This window comes from Anomaloglossus baeobatrachus, chromosome 5 (genome assembly GCF_048569485.1).
Source record: "Anomaloglossus baeobatrachus isolate aAnoBae1 chromosome 5, aAnoBae1.hap1, whole genome shotgun sequence".
NCBI classification, from domain to species: Eukaryota; Metazoa; Chordata; class Amphibia; order Anura; family Aromobatidae; genus Anomaloglossus; species Anomaloglossus baeobatrachus.
In genome coordinates this window covers 250842550-250859395 of record NC_134357.1, presented here as the reverse complement: position 1 = coordinate 250859395, position 16846 = coordinate 250842550, and the positions used below count along the sequence as shown (strand labels likewise).

The 16846-nt window shown below is 46.2% G+C and overlaps 1 protein-coding gene across 1 annotated transcript in view; it reads right to left on the bottom strand.

Annotated features, from left to right (window-relative positions):
• The window catches only part of LOC142309906 (cobalamin binding intrinsic factor-like), a 205493-nt gene that overhangs the window by 164223 nt on the left and 24424 nt on the right, over nucleotides 1-16846 (bottom strand).

Sequence of the window (16846 nt, the reverse complement as noted above, 5' to 3'; positions counted from 1 at the left end):
GACCCAGGTCCGCACAACTGGATCGCTTATCACACAGTGATGTGGTATTGTCTCCGCAATTTCTGTTTCCCTTCACTCTCCTCAGATGCCGTCACTGGCTCTGTTCACCAACAAGTCTCTTGTTCACCAACCGGGGCTTACAACCAACTTTTTTAAGGTCTATATTGCTTCGCCTGCTCTGTTGACAAACCCGTTGCCATGGACACCACACTCCCTCTCTCATTTCCTGGATCTCCACAACTACTTCCTGTTTATCGCTCAGACAGACAGGCAGACTCTGCAGGGTCCTAATGCTCGCCCTGTATTGTCATAGTTCACTCTCTTACAACACCGCGGGAACGAGGAACCTCTCCTTACCTGCGTCCACCGGCAATGAGGAAGGAAGGAGGTGGGCGGCATGTTCTGGCCGCTCATCTCCGCCCCTCCTCTGCTATTGGGTGGCCGCTTAGTGACGCCGAACACACCTCCCCCTTGAAGGAGGGATTGTTCGGCGGTCACAGCGACATCGCTGAAAAGGTATGTGCGTGTGACGCTGCCATAGCGATAATGTTTGCTACGGCAGCAATCACGAAATGTTGCACGAACGACGGGGGCGGGTGCTATCGCGCGCTAGCTATCGCTAGCGATGTCGCAGCATGTAAAGCACCCTTTAGACATTCTGCTCACAAATTTAAAAGGTGTAAAATCAATGTGAATCCTAAAAAGGAAGAAAGTCCAAAACGCTAAAACCATGTCTAGTCTCCATGTGGCTTTGCTTTCCATATATGTTGGATATAGTCTAGTCATACTGTTATATTTACTATCACATTGTAAAATTAAACAAGTATCCATAGTAACTAGTGATGATCGAGTGTTTTTGCATTGCTCATTACTCAATCGAGCATCGGGAATGCTCCGACGTGACTTGAGTTCCGAGAATAATGGAAGTCAATTAGAATCTCAAACATTTTCATACTCAGATGCTTGAGGCTTGATCAAATAACAATCAGTGGTGAGCATGCTCGCTCATCACTAATAGTAACCAACACTGCCTTTGGCAAATTGGACCCATCCCACCACAATATTGTCCAGAAACACTTATTTGTGGATGAAGTATAGGGGACACCCAACTTTTTTGATCTGTGATACAGCAAAATTACTAGAACTTTTGTCACAAATTGGGACGGTCCCACTGAAATCAGGACAGCTGGAATATATATGTGTCCAAGAGACTTATTTTATTGACATATCCTTACAGATCCTTCCCAATATATTTTCACAATGACTGAAGTTTTATGTGACCTCAATAAATTGAAAGAACACCTGATTATTATCTCAACTCACAAGGTAAGGAGGTAGATTTAGATCTTTTGTGTATCTGTTGTGAATGTAAAACACACATAGTGGTAACTGCACAGAATAGAAAGACCCTAGCAGCACAACTCAAAACACCACCTCAGACCTGACTCCCTAAAAGGCCATCAAGAGGATTCTCATACCTCCTGAAGGAACAGAGGGAAGTCCACAACACATTGACAACAAGTGAAGAGGAAGGTGTGCAGGGAGATAATTAGGCCCAAAGTGAGAAAACCAAAACAAGATCACATAAAGTATAGGGGAAAGCTAAATAGAGCTACGAATAAGCGGATAAAGTAAAATCTCCCAAAAATCTAAAAGAGGAAGAAAAGACAAACTGACTCATTGCAAAAACTAAACTGTTTTTTACCCAATAACATAAATCCCTTACTGTAGGGATGGAACTCCTAAACACAAGTCCACCTAGAGGCATAGCCAGTAAGGAAGTGCAGTGATAGGGCAGACCAAAACAGATATTGAGAAACACCTCAAGAGGAGTGACATCAAGAAGGGAGAACAAAAACAATTGAACCATCAACATTTGGATAGAGAAAAAAAGTATTAGCACATTAGACAGAGGAGATGACCATACAGCAACAGGTCACCGGATCAATTTTCCAAATCGAGTCACGACTAGAGTTGAGCGCGGTTCGTGGTTCGTGGTTCTCCAGTTCGCGGCTCGAGTGATTTTGGGGCATGTTCTAGATCGAACTAGAACTCGAGCTTTTTGCAAAAGCTCGGTAGTTCTAGAAACGTTCGAGAACGGTTCTAGCAGCCAAAAAACAGCTAAATCATAGCTTGGTTTCTGCTGTAATAGTGTAAGTCACTCTGTGAATCAAACTATTATCACATTTCAGTGTATAGTGTGCGTGAACAGCGCCTTCAGATCACTGCTGTTTCTATAATGGCGATCGCCATTTTTTTTTTTTTTTTTTCTTGTCTTCCTTCCCTAAGCGCGCGCGTCTTGTGGGGCGGGCCAGCATGTCAGCCAATCCCAGACACACACACAGCTAAGTGGACTTTGAGCCAGAGAAGCAACGGCATGTGTGATAGGATCTGCATGTCACATGTCCCTGCATTATAAAACCGGACATTTTCTTCACGGACGCCATTATCTGCCTTCTGCGTCTTTGGTGTCAGACATCACTGTCGCAGCTCCGTCTTCCTGAGTCCTATAGCCGATACAGCTGTATGCGCTGCATACACAGCGTTAGACAGCTTAGGGAGAGCACTTTATAGCAGTCCTTTTAAGGGCTCCAACCGGCAGGGTCAGAGAGCCATAGGTGACAGGTCCTGCAAACAGCAACAGCGTCTGTGTAGCCCAGGTCAGGGATTTCCTACCTGCATTTCACCATTAGGAGGGAATAGAAAGGCAGGCTTCCATTCCTCTACCCAGAGCACCACAATCCTGCCACTGTACCCTCTTGTCCTCTGCACACTCCAACTGATTATAACTAAGCCATTATACTAGCAAACACTCAGTGTACCTAGTGGCATCCTAAACGTGGCTATTGGACTTTGCTATAGTCCCACTAGTGCAAAGACATTTGCAGAGCGCGTCTGCCTGCATTGCACACTACAACTCATTCTAACCAAGCCATTATACTAGCAAACACTCAGTGTACCTAGTGGCATCCTATACGTGGCTATTGGACTTTGCTATAGTCCCACTAGTGCAAAGACATTTGCAGAGCGCGTCTGCCTGCATTGCACACTACAACTCATTCTAACCAAGCCATTATACTAGCAAACACTCAGTGTACCTAGTGGCATCCTATACGTGGCTATTGGACTTTGCTATAGTCCCACTAGTGCAAAGACATTTGCAGAGCGCGTCTGCCTGCATTGCACACTCCAACTCATTAAAACCAAGCCATTATACTAGCAAACACTCAGTGTACCTAGTGGCATCCTATACGTGGCTATTGGACTTTGCTATAGTCCCACTAGTGCAAAGACATTTGCATAGCGCGTCTGCCGGCATTGCACACTCAAACTCATTTTAACTAAGCCATTATACTAGCAAACACTCAGTGTACCTAGTGGCATCCTATACGTGGCTATTGGACTTTGCTATAGTCCCACTAGTGCAAAGACATTAGCAGAGCACATCTGCCTGCATTGCACACTACAACTCATTCTAACCAAGCCATTATACTAGCAAACACTCAGTGTACCTAGTGGCATCCTATACGTGGCTATTGGACTTTGCTATAGTCCCACTAGTGCAAAGACATTTGCATAGCGCGTCTGCCTGCATTGCACACTCAAACTCATTTTAACTAAGCCATTATACTAGCAAACACTCAGTGTACCTAGTGGCATCCTATACGTGGCTATTGGACTTTGCTATAGTCCCACTAGTGCAAAGACATTAGCAGAGCACATCTGCCTGCATTGCACACTACAACTCATTCTAACCAAGCCATTATACTAGCAAACACTCAGTGTACCTAGTGGCATCCTATACGTGGCTATTGGACTTTGCTATAGTCCCACTAGTGCAAAGACATTTGCAGAGCGCGTCTGCCTGCATTGCACACTCCAACTCATTAAAACCAAGCCATTATACTAGCAAACACTCAGTGTACCTAGTGGCATCCTATACGTGGCTATTGGACTTTGCTATAGTCCCACTAGTGCAAAGACATTTGCATAGCGCGTCTGCCTGCATTGCACACTCAAACTCATTTTAACTAAGCCATTATACTAGCAAACACTCAGTGTACCTAGTGGCATCCTATACGTGGCTATTGGACTTTGCTATAGTCCCACTAGTGCAAAGATATTAGCAGAGCACATCTGCCTGCATTGCACACTCCAACTTTTTTAAACTAAGCAATTTTACTAGCAAACACTCAGTGTACCTAGTGGCATCCTAAACGTGGCTATTGGACTTTGCTATAGTCCCACTAGTGCAAAGACATTTGCAGAGCACGTCTGCCTGCATTGCACACTACAACTCATTGTTACTAAGCCATTATACTAGCAAACACTCAGTGTACCTAGTTGTATCCTAAACGTGGCTATTGTACTTTTGTCTATTCACAGTATTGGAACGATATTTGCAGCACGTCTGCCTGCATTGCACACTCTAACTTTTTTAAACTCAGCCATTTATAGTAGCAAACACTCAGTGTACCTAGTTGTATCCTAAACGTGGCTATTGTACTTTTGTCAATTCACAGTATTGGAACGTTATTTGCAGCACGTCTGCCTGCATTGCACACTCAAACTTTTTTAAACTCAGCCATTTATAGTAGCAAACACTCAGTGTACCTAGTTGTATCCTAAACGTGGCTATTGTACTTTTGTCTATTCACAGTATTGGAACGATATTTGCAGCACGTCTGCCTGCATTGCACACTCTAACTTTTTTAAACTCAGCCATTATACTAGCAAACACTCAGTGTACCTAGTGGCATCCTATACGTGGCTATTGGACTTTGCTATAGTCCCACTAGTGCAAAGACATTAGCAGAGCACATCTGCCTGCATTGCACACTACAACTCATTCTAACCAAGCCATTATACTAGCAAACACTCAGTGTACCTAGTGGCATCCTATACGTGGCTATTGGACTTTGCTATAGTCCCACTAGTGCAAAGACATTTGCAGAGCGCGTCTGCCTGCATTGCACACTCCAACTCATTAAAACCAAGCCATTATACTAGCAAACACTCAGTGTACCTAGTGGCATCCTATACGTGGCTATTGGACTTTGCTATAGTCCCACTAGTGCAAAGACATTTGCATAGCGCGTCTGCCTGCATTGCACACTCAAACTCATTTTAACTAAGCCATTATACTAGCAAACACTCAGTGTACCTAGTGGCATCCTATACGTGGCTATTGGACTTTGCTATAGTCCCACTAGTGCAAAGATATTAGCAGAGCACATCTGCCTGCATTGCACACTCCAACTTTTTTAAACTAAGCAATTTTACTAGCAAACACTCAGTGTACCTAGTGGCATCCTAAACGTGGCTATTGGACTTTGCTATAGTCCCACTAGTGCAAAGACATTTGCAGAGCACGTCTGCCTGCATTGCACACTACAACTCATTGTTACTAAGCCATTATACTAGCAAACACTCAGTGTACCTAGTTGTATCCTAAACGTGGCTATTGTACTTTTGTCTATTCACAGTATTGGAACGATATTTGCAGCACGTCTGCCTGCATTGCACACTCTAACTTTTTTAAACTCAGCCATTTATAGTAGCAAACACTCAGTGTACCTAGTTGTATCCTAAACGTGGCTATTGTACTTTTGTCTATTCACAGTATTGGAACGATATTTGCAGCACGTCTGCCTGCATTGCACACTCTAACTTTTTTAAACTCAGCCATTATACTAGCAAACACTCAGTGTACCTAGTTGTATCCTAAACGTGGCTATTGTACTTTTGTCAATTCACAGTATTGGAACGTTATTTGCAGCACGTCTGCCTGCATTGCACACTCAAACTTTTTTAAACTCAGCCATTTATAGTAGCAAACACTCAGTGTACCTAGTTGTATCCTAAACGTGGCTATTGTACTTTTGTCAATTCACAGTATTGGAACGTTATTTGCAGCACGTCTGCCTGCATTGCACACTCAAACTTTTTTAAACTCAGCCATTTATAGTAGCAAACACTCAGTGTACCTAGTTGTATCCTAAACGTGGCTATTGTACTTTTGTCTATTCACAGTATTGGAACGTTATTTGCAGCACGTCTGCCTGCATTGCACACTCTAACTTTTTTAAACTCAGCCATTATACTAGCAAACACTCAGTGTACCTAGTTGTATCCTAAACGTGGCTATTTTACTTTTGTCTATTCACAGTATTGGAACGATATTTGCAGCACGTCTGCCTGCATTGCACACTCTAACTTTTTTAAACTCAGCCATTATACTAGCAAACACTCACTGTACCTAGTTGTATCCTAAACGTGGCTATTGTACTTTTGTCAATTCACAGTATTGGAACGTTATTTGCAGCACGTCTGCCTGCATTGCACACTCAAACTTTTTTAAACTCAGCCATTATACTAGCAAACACTCACTGTACCTAGTTGTATCCTAAACGTGGCTATTGTACTTTTGTCAATTCACAGTATTGGAACGTTATTTGCAGCACGTCTGCCTGCATTGCACACTCAAACTTTTTTAAACTCAGCCATTATACTAGCAAACACTCACTGTACCTAGTTGTATCCTAAACGTGGCTATTGTACTTTTGTCAATTCACAGTATTGGAACGTTATTTGCAGCACGTCTGCCTGCATTGCACACTCAAACTTTTTTAAACTCAGCCATTTATAGTAGCAAACACTCAGTGTACCTAGTTGTATCCTAAACGTGGCTATTGTACTTTTGTCTATTCACAGTATTGGAACGTTATTTGCAGCACGTCTGCCTGCATTGCACACTCTAACTTTTTTAAACTCAGCCATTATACTAGCAAACACTCAGTGTACCTAGTTGTATCCTAAACGTGGCTATTTTACTTTTGTCTATTCACAGTATTGGAACGATATTTGCAGCACGTCTGCCTGCATTGCACACTCTAACTTTTTTAAACTCAGCCATTATACTAGCAAACACTCACTGTACCTAGTTGTATCCTAAACGTGGCTATTGTACTTTTGTCAATTCACAGTATTGGAACGTTATTTGCAGCACGTCTGCCTGCATTGCACACTCAAACTTTTTTAAACTCAGCCATTTATAGTAGCAAACACTCAGTGTACCTAGTTGTATCCTAAACGTGGCTATTGTACTTTTGTCAATTCACAGTATTGGAACGTTATTTGCAGCACGTCTGCCTGCATTGCACACTCAAACTTTTTTAAACTCAGCCATTTATAGTAGCAAACACTCAGTGTACCTAGTTGTATCCTAAACGTGGCTATTGTACTTTTGTCTATTCACAGTATTGGAACGTTATTTGCAGCACGTCTGCCTGCATTGCACACTCTAACTTTTTTAAACTCAGCCATTATACTAGCAAACACTCACTGTACCTAGTTGTATCCTAAACGTGGCTATTGTACTTTTGTCAATTCACAGTATTGGAACGTTATTTGCAGCACGTCTGCCTGCATTGCACACTCAAACTTTTTTAAACTCAGCCATTATACTAGCAAACACTCACTGTACCTAGTTGTATCCTAAACGTGGCTATTGTACTTTTGTCAATTCACAGTATTGGAACGTTATTTGCAGCACGTCTGCCTGCATTGCACACTCAAACTTTTTTAAACTCAGCCATTATACTAGCAAACACTCACTGTACCTAGTTGTATCCTAAACGTGGCTATTGTACTTTTGTCAATTCACAGTATTGGAACGTTATTTGCAGCACGTCTGCCTGCATTGCACACTCAAACTTTTTTAAACTCAGCCATTATACTAGCAAACACTCACTGTACCTAGTTGTATCCTAAACGTGGCTATTGTACTTTTGTCAATTCACAGTATTGGAACGTTATTTGCAGCACGTCTGCCTGCATTGCACACTCAAACTTTTTTAAACTCAGCCATTTATAGTAGCAAACACTCAGTGTACCTAGTTGTATCCTAAACGTGGCTATTGTACTTTTGTCTATTCACAGTATTGGAACGTTATTTGCAGCACGTCTGCCTGCATTGCACACTCAAACTTTTTTAAACTCAGCCATTATACTAGCAAACACTCACTGTACCTAGTTGTATCCTAAACGTGGCTATTGTACTTTTGTCAATTCACAGTATTGGAACGATATTTGCAGGACATCTGCCTGCATTGCACACTCAAACTTTTTTAAACTCAGCCATTATACTAGCAAACACTCACTGTACCTAGTTGTATCCTAAACGTGGCTATTGTACTTTTGTCTATTCACACTACTGCAAATCTATGTGCAGCACCTCTGCATGACAACCTCGTGCTCTGTTTTTAATAAGCTATAATGATAGCACAAAATACTGCCATTTTGTGGCATCATAGAACTGGCTGTTGTATTCCATTAGTGCCCCACTGGTGACAAGCTATTTCTAGCACCTCTACATCACACCCTCATGCACATTTAGCTACGCTAATGTTATAGCAAACTCATGGAATTCATTGCTGCATTTCATAATTCGGAGGGATAGAAAGTCAGGCTTCCTTTAGCTTTTCCTTCTGTTCATAGACAGCATCTCCAAGACAAATTTCCCCTCCACGTCTAAGTGTGGAGAGGCAGCTAGTGCGCATGCGTGTGCCGATGTACCCCAGCTGCAGCATAATTACAGTGTTTCGCCTAGTGAGTATGCTCAGCCTGACTGTGCCATTCCTGACGCTAAGTCTTCATTTCGGGATACAGCGCATGCTCCCACACTAAGTGTGAAAAGCCTCTTTGCACAGGTGCTTGCATTCTGTGCCGGGTCTAAGTCCTGTTTTGTGCCTAGACACCATGCTAAAGCTGATAGTCTTTTTTCAGAGACTGTATTTCATGCTACTGAGCATGCTCAGGCACTTCCTGCATCAGAGACTAGGTCCGGTAATGAACTCTTTGGCCCTGGCCCTGATGTGGGGGTCCCATATAGACCACAGGGCATCAGGTGTCCTCCCAAATGGCTTGCAGAGGCCCACACCTATGACTTGTCACCGCATTATTGATGGTCAGACGATGACTGGTGAGGTGTTTGGGTCATGGCAGCCATGAGGTCATCATTGAAGTTGCGTTTCCAAATAGGACGCTAGTTATGCCACTCATGACGTGTCACTCTGCTTTTGTCTCCAGGAGGTGCATTGTGGTTCACCCTGGTTTGGGGCGGACCCAGGTTATAAAAGGGGCTGGAGCCAACAAGGAGGTGCGCAGTCTTCTATTATGCTCCGAAAGAGCACACCTCCATGTGTTGAACCCATTGCGGCTTTAGGCCAGAGGTAGGCAGGGATAGGGTGGTGGATGCAGGCCACCACCACAGTTGGTAACGCAGAACGGTTAAGACCAGCTCCTGTCCTAACAGTCCTGCTTGTGCAGCCCAGTGGCATTAACAGGCCTGCTGCTGCTGATGCGCCTGCTGTCCACAGGTGTGGCCCCTACGCACACGGTCAGCGTACTCAATGGCCCCTGTGTTGTTAACAGGGAGTTCCTGGGCTGGGTGGGCATGTGGACCCTGTGACGCTAACAGGGCTCACAGTCTCCAGATCCGAATGGCGTCTAACTCGGTTCAGGCTACTATTAGTTTCATAGCCACACAGCTCTGTATCCTCCACCAAACCTTCAAGTTGCCAACCTCTCCTTTTCCAACTGGGAGCACGGTGGACACTGACTGCTGAAGGTGATATATACCTTTCTCTTTCTTTTCTTATTAATTTTTGTTATATAGCGGTCACAGATTATATACCACTTTATCCAAATCTGCCAGTCCCACTGTAACAGATGTTGTTTCTTCAGCAAATGTTACAGTTGTTTAACCACCAAATCCACGGACCAAAATTTTTTTCCCCTTTCCAACACACCTGTTCCCCTTTCCAACAGCATCTGTCCTTTTTCAACTCATTTTGGGATATGACCAAAAGTGCAACTGTGCAGGGACACCGTACTCAACGCCATCTCAGCACAGCAGCCATCCCTCGGTCCCTCCGATGTGGACAAGTAAAAGACCATTTCCTCCTATCCATGACAAAGTGTTGAGATTCACTCTGTGCAGCACTGGTGTTTAGTGGAAAAGTAGATCTAAGATTGCGTACCACATTCTGCAGATACTCCTGTATACGTGCGTCTATTTCTATGGCAGGAATTAGTTCGCCAAATTTTGTCTTGTACCGGGGATCTAACAGTGTGGCCACCCAGTATTCAGGATTACTTCAAATTCATACAATCCGAGGGTCATGTAGGTAGTGCAGCAAGAAGGCGCTCATGTGTCTTGTGCATCCAGGAGGACCAAGTCCTTGGTGTGTTGGTGGCAGAGAGGTGAGAATCGTGCATCCTTCCTCTGCCCTCTACCCACAACCTCGCACAACCGAAATGTGAGCAAGCTCTCACTCATCTGCTGAGTCTTCCATGCCCATCGCCAGTTCGTCCTCCATTTCTTCATGGGCTCCTGCACTTTCATCAACACTTTTTGCTGATACTATGCGCCCTTGTTAATCCCTCTCCCTCACCATGACTGCCGCATAGGTGCCGCTGACCATCTGGACCTCGTAGATCTTGTTATCCCTTCCGCATATGACTCCTCCTGTACTTCCTCCCCTTCCTCTTGTCCCAACACCTGACTCCGAATAATAATTACAGTGTGCTCCATCATGTAGATGACCAGAATTGTCACGCTGAGAATGACATTGCCAGTGCTAAACATCTTCGTCGACATTTCAAAACTGTGTAGCAGGGTGCATAGGTCCTTGATCTGACACCACTCCAGCAGCGTGATCTGCACCACCTCTGGATCAACTTATCCCAGGCTATATGTCTTACCGTATTTCAGCAGGGCTCTGCGGTGCTGCCACACACGCTGCAACATGTGCAGATTCCAATTCCTGCGTGTCGGAACATCGCATTTCCGGCGTTTAACTGCCAGACCCTAAGACTTCCGGAGTGATGAAAGTTGTTGAGCTGCTGTGTGCGCACGATGGAAGTGAGCACATAGCGAGCGTGCCCGCTGCACAAGGCCATGTAGGCCGTGATGGTGTTTTAAAAATTGCTGGAGAATTCGGATCAACACGTGAGCCATAAAAGGCACGTGTGTCACATTGCCCTGAGGATGGCCCGCAGCCAGGTTTGCATCATTGCCGCACACGGCTGTTAAGTCACCAACGGAGTCCGCTCCGTCAATTTGTACTCCGGTCGCCAGGTGACAACGTGTTCCTTTCATGAATAGTGCTGATGATGGGAGAGTAGTCGATGCCAGCGGCGCAGGTGGACGCAGGTTATGCTCACCCACTGGGCTGCATTACCTTGACAGATGCAGAATCTCTGGCTGAATGTAGCTGGTGGGTATCTCACAGATGAAATACCATCATTCAGCTACAACCAATGGGAAGACACCACACCCTTTTTTATGCCCATCCTGTCTGCAGACCACTGCCAGACATAGCTATGAACCTCTGGTTAATTTTACCCCCAGTTCAGTTTTATGATTTTGTGTGCTTGTTACCTGACTACTTTTCCTGCTTGCTGTTTATGTACCTTGTTGGCCGATACGCATTTCACCTCTGCTTGTTTTCTGATTAAGTCCTGGCCGTCCCATTCTGTTCCTGTTCCTCAATTAATGTTTTGACCCTGCCTGACTACTATTCTCTGTAATAGCGGTGTGACTCACATTTCCCATACATTTCAAAGTAAAACTTTGACCGCCTGATGGCATTGAGCTCTGCTGCCAGCATAGTAAGGAGGTGTGTGGTAGTCCTTGTGCGCAGTTGCAAGGAAGGGTGGCCTGACCACACAGGGTTTGCGCAAAGGTAGAGGACCCACACGAGGTTGAAGAGGCAGAAGCAGTGTATTAACTTCTACATACAGAACAAGGATTGAAACAACTCGTGGGGACGGCAAGACTTGTACAGCAGACCCTTCTCCATCTCTCACCATAGTTTGCCAGTGCCCAGTCAGTGACATGTAATGACCCTGTCTATGCTTACTGGTCCAAGTATCTGTGTTGAAATGCACCCTGTCGCACACAGATTTTCTCAAGGAAGTGGTGATGTTGTGTGCGACATGCCGGTGTAGCGCGGGCATGCTTTTCTTGGAGAAGCAGTGGTGATTGGGCATCTGGTACTGGGGCACAGCGACAGACATAAGGTCTGTAAAATCCTGTGTGTCCACTACGCGTAAAGGCAGCATTTCGGTAGCCAACAGCTTACAGAGGGATAGAGTCAACCACTTAGCTTTGTCATGGGTCGCAGTAAGTGGCCTTTTATTTGACCACATCTGAGGGACAGAGATCTGGCTGCTGTCTGTAGACGGTGTTGAGTAGGGTGTCCCTGGAAAAATGCAGGTTTGTGAGAAAAGTGCAGGCGGAGACATGATGTTGGCTTCATCTTGCCTTCAGATCTGTTCATCTTGTATCATTTTTAAAAAACACAGCAAGCAAGGGTTACTCCAAGCGGAGTCTCCCTTTTTTTCCAAAAATTGGGCCCCACACAGACACCTTATCAGTGGCAGCACTTGTGCCCTAGTTGCAAACAGGATGTTTTGATTTGCATCAAGCACATTCCAAATCCACAAGCATTTACTCTCCCCAGGATGACACAGGGGTAGTAAATTCCTTCTGGATCCATGACTTGTTCATTTTGATGAACGTCAGTCTGTCCACATTGTCACTGGACAGACGCGTGCGCTTATCTGTCAGCACACACCCAGCAGCACTGAAGACACGTTCAGAGACAACGCTGGCAGCTGGACACGACAAAATCTTCGAGGCGTAACTGGAGAGCTCTTGACATTTTTCTAGATTTGAAGCACAAAAGGAGCAAGGCTCCATTTGCAAAGTCATTGCATCGATGTTCATTTGGAGATACTCCTGTATCATCCTCTCCATCCGTTGACTATGTGTCAGACTTGTTGTCTCTGGTGGCCTTGCAAAGGAGGGTCTAAAAAAATTATGAAAAGATTCCATAAAATTGCTGTTACCAGCACCAGATACGGTCCTACTGGTACGGGTAGACTGTTGAAGATGACGAGGCCGTCCCATGTTTGTCAAGTTACAACTGGGAGAATCACTCCCTTCACCTGCACGGTTGTTTGGTGGAAAAGCCGAGCTAAGATCGAGTAACAGCTTCTGCTGATACTCCTGCATACGTGCGTCCCTTTCTATGGGTGGAATTATGTCACAAAATTTGGACTTGTCCCGGGGATCTAATAGTGTGGCAAGCCAGTAGTCATCATCACTTCTAATTTTGACAATACGAGGGTCATGTTGGAGGTAGTGCAACAAGAAGGCACTCATGTGTCTTGCGCAGCCATGCGCACCAAGTCCACGCTGTGTTTGTGGCATAGAGGTGCTAACCGTTCTTTCTTCCTCTGTCATCTCCCCCCAACCTCTTTCAACTGAAATTTGACCAAGGTCCCCCTCATCTGCTGAGTCTTCCATGTCCATGGACAGTTCGTCCTCCATATCTTCATGTCCTCCTGCACCTTCCTCAACATCTCACCTGCTACCATGCGCCCTTGTTGATCCCTGTCCCCCATGGTCCCATGCCTGCCGCGTTGGTGATGATGAACGTCTGGACCTTGGTGATGTTGTTGTGTCTTGCGCATATGAATCCTCCTGTAGTTCCTCCCCTTCCTGTTGTCCCACCCCCTGACTACGAATAGTGTTTAGCGTGTGCTCCAGCATGTAAATGACTGTAATCGTCATGCTGATAATGGCATTGTCAGCGCTAAACATATTCGTCGCCATGTCGAAACTGTGCAGAAGGGTGCATAGGTCCTTGATCTGAGATCACTCCATCAGGGTGATCTGCCCCACTTCTGCATCTCGTTGGCCCAGGCTATACATCATGACGTATTGCACCAGGGCTCGCCGGTGCTGCCACAGTCGCTGTAACATGTGGAGAGTTGAATTCCAGCGTGTCGCCACATCGCATTTCAGGCGATGAACCGGCAGGCCGAAAGACTTCTGGAGCGATGCAAGTCGCTCAGGTGCGGCGGTTGAACGGCGGAAGTGAGCACTGCAGACAGTTTCCGTGCCCTGGTCAGAAGGCCATCTAGGCCGGGATAGTGTGTTAAAAATTGCTGGACAACAAGGTTAAACACGTGAGCCATACAAGGCACGTGTGTCACCTTGCCCAGGCGAAGGGCCGCACCCAGGTTTGCAGCATTGTCGCACACGGCCTTACCAGGCTGCAGGTTGAGTGGAGACAACCATTTATCAAAATCAGTCTCCAGAGCTGCCCACAACTCAGTCGCTGTGTGACTCCTATTTCAAAGACATGTCAAGCTAAAGACCGCCTGATGCCGTTGCGCTCTGCTACCAGCATAGTAATGAGGGGTGCGTGATTCCTTCTGCGCAGTGAGAACGCTGGTGGCCTGACCAGGCAGGCTTGGGGCGGAGGTGGAGGACCCAGATGAGGTGGAGGATGCAGAAGCAGTGGCGGAACTTGGACAGACAGAGGATTGACACACAAGTCGTGGGGACGGCAAGACTTGTGCAGCAGACCCTTCACCATCTATCACCATAGTTACCCAGTGGCCAGTCAGCGACATGTAACGTCCCTGTCCATGCTTACTGGTCCAAGTATCGGTGGTGAAATGCACCCGTTCACACACAGAGTTTCTCAAGGAAGCGGTGATGTTGTGTGCGACATGCTGGTGTAGCGCGGGCACACCTTTCTTAGAGAAGTAGTGGCGACTAGGCATCTGGTACTGGGGCACAGCGACAGACATAAGGTCTCTAAAATCCTGTGTGTCCACTAGGCGGAAAGGCAGCATTTCTGTAGTCAACAGCTTACAGAGGGATAGAGTCAACCTCTTCGCTTTGTCATGGGTCGCAGGAAGTGGCCTTTTATTTGACCACATCTGAGGGACAGAGATCTGGCTGCTGTGTGTAGACGGTGTTGAGTCGGGTGTCCCTGGAAAAATGCAGCTTTGTGAGGAAAGTGCAGGCGGAGACATGATGTTGCCTTCATCCAAAGTTGGTGCTATCGATGTCTGAGAGAGCTGTACACACTCACTTGTTTCCCCTTCCAAACCAACTGACGACCTACCAAGCAAACTGCCTGTTGCGGTTACAGTGGTGGAAGTTGTGGGTGGAAAAACAGGTGTGACAGCTGTCCCCACAGTCCTAGAAGATGACGAGCGCGCGGATGCACTGGAAGGGGCAGGCGGTGGATGGTTCGCTCCGCTAGGCCGCATTGCAGCACGGTGAGCTTCCCATCGGGCCATATGATATTTATTCATGTGACGATTCATGGAAGAAGTTGTCAAACTGCTGAGGTTTTGACCTCTACTAAGAGAACCATGACAAATTTTACAGATCACATAATTTGGGCGATCTTTTTCTATGTCAAAAAAGGACCTGGCTAGGCAAGGCTTAGAGGCCATGCGACCTGTTGATCCACCCCGAATAATGCTCAGAGGCAGAGTGGTGGCTGAGGATGCAGTTGTAGACGTGCTACCAGTGCTCCGACTGTGTCCAGGAAGGCGCCAGGTTACTTCGACGTCGGTTGCATCCTCCTCCACCGCCTCTGTTGACCTCCTCGAGTGTCTGACTGTGGGTTGACAGTAGGTGTGATCTAGAACTTAATCATCAATTGTTGTGTTTGCACTCCCCTACCCCTCAGACCGAGTTTCTTCTTGCCCTGACCGAATATTTAAGTTGTCATCCCAATCGGGTATCTGCGTCTCATCTTCATCAGTATGTTCCTCATTGCCTATAACCACAGTTGTTGGAAAGGCAGCATTTTGGTAGCCAACAGTTTGCATATGATGAAAGTCAACCTCCAAGCCATTTCATGCCCTTCTAAAAGCATGTAAAACACAGCGAGGGGACTCCAACCACAGTCTCCCTCGTTGCCACTAACTGGGCCACACACACCCCACTTGACTGGCATCGGTTGAGCCCCCTTTTGAAAAAGAAAAAGATGCTTTGCATGAAGCACTCTCAAAAATACGCGTGCCTTTCCCGTCCCCTGGCTGACCCAGGGGAAGAAAAGTCCTCTGAGAGCCATGACTTGTTCATCTTGGTTCTTTTAGAGACACAGCGAGGGGACTCCAACCACAGTCTCCCTCGTTGCCACTAACTGGGCCACACACACCCCACTTGACTGGCATCGGTTGAGCCCCCTTTTGAAAAAGAAAAAGATGCTTTGCATGAAGCACTCTCAAAAATACGCGTGCCTTTCCCGTCCCCTGGCTGACCCAGGGGAAGAAAAGTCCTCTGAGAGCCATGACTTGTTCATCTTGGTTCTTTTAGAGACACAGCGAGGGGACTCCAACCACAGTCTCCCTCGTTGCCACTAACTGGGCCACACACACCCCACTTGACTGGCATCGGTTGACCCCCCCTTTTGACAAAGAAAAAGATGCTTTTCATGAAGCACTCTCAAAAATACGCGTGCCTTTCCCGTCCCCTGGCTGACCCAGGGGAAGAAAAGTCCTCTGAGAGCCATGACTTGTTCATCTTGGTTCTTTTAGAGACACAGCGAGGGGACTCCAACCACAGTCTCCCTCGTTGCCACTAACTGGGCCACACACACCCCACTTGACTGGCATCGGTTGAGCCCCCTTTTGAAAAAGAAAAAGATGCTTTGCATGAAGCACTCTCAAAAATACGCGTGCCTTTCCCGTCCCCTGGCTGACCCAGGGGAAGAAAAGTCCTCTGAGAGCCATGACTTGTTCATCTTGGTTCTTTTAGAGACACAGCGAGGGGACTCCAACCACAGTCTCCCTCGTTGCCACTAACTGGGCCACACACACCCCACTTGACTGGCATCGGTTGAGCCCCCTTTTGAAAAAGAAAAAGATGCTTTGCATGAAGCACTCTCAAAAATACGCGTGCCTTTCCCGTCCCCTGGCTGACCCAGGGGAAGAAAAGTCCTCTGAGAGCCATGACTTGTTC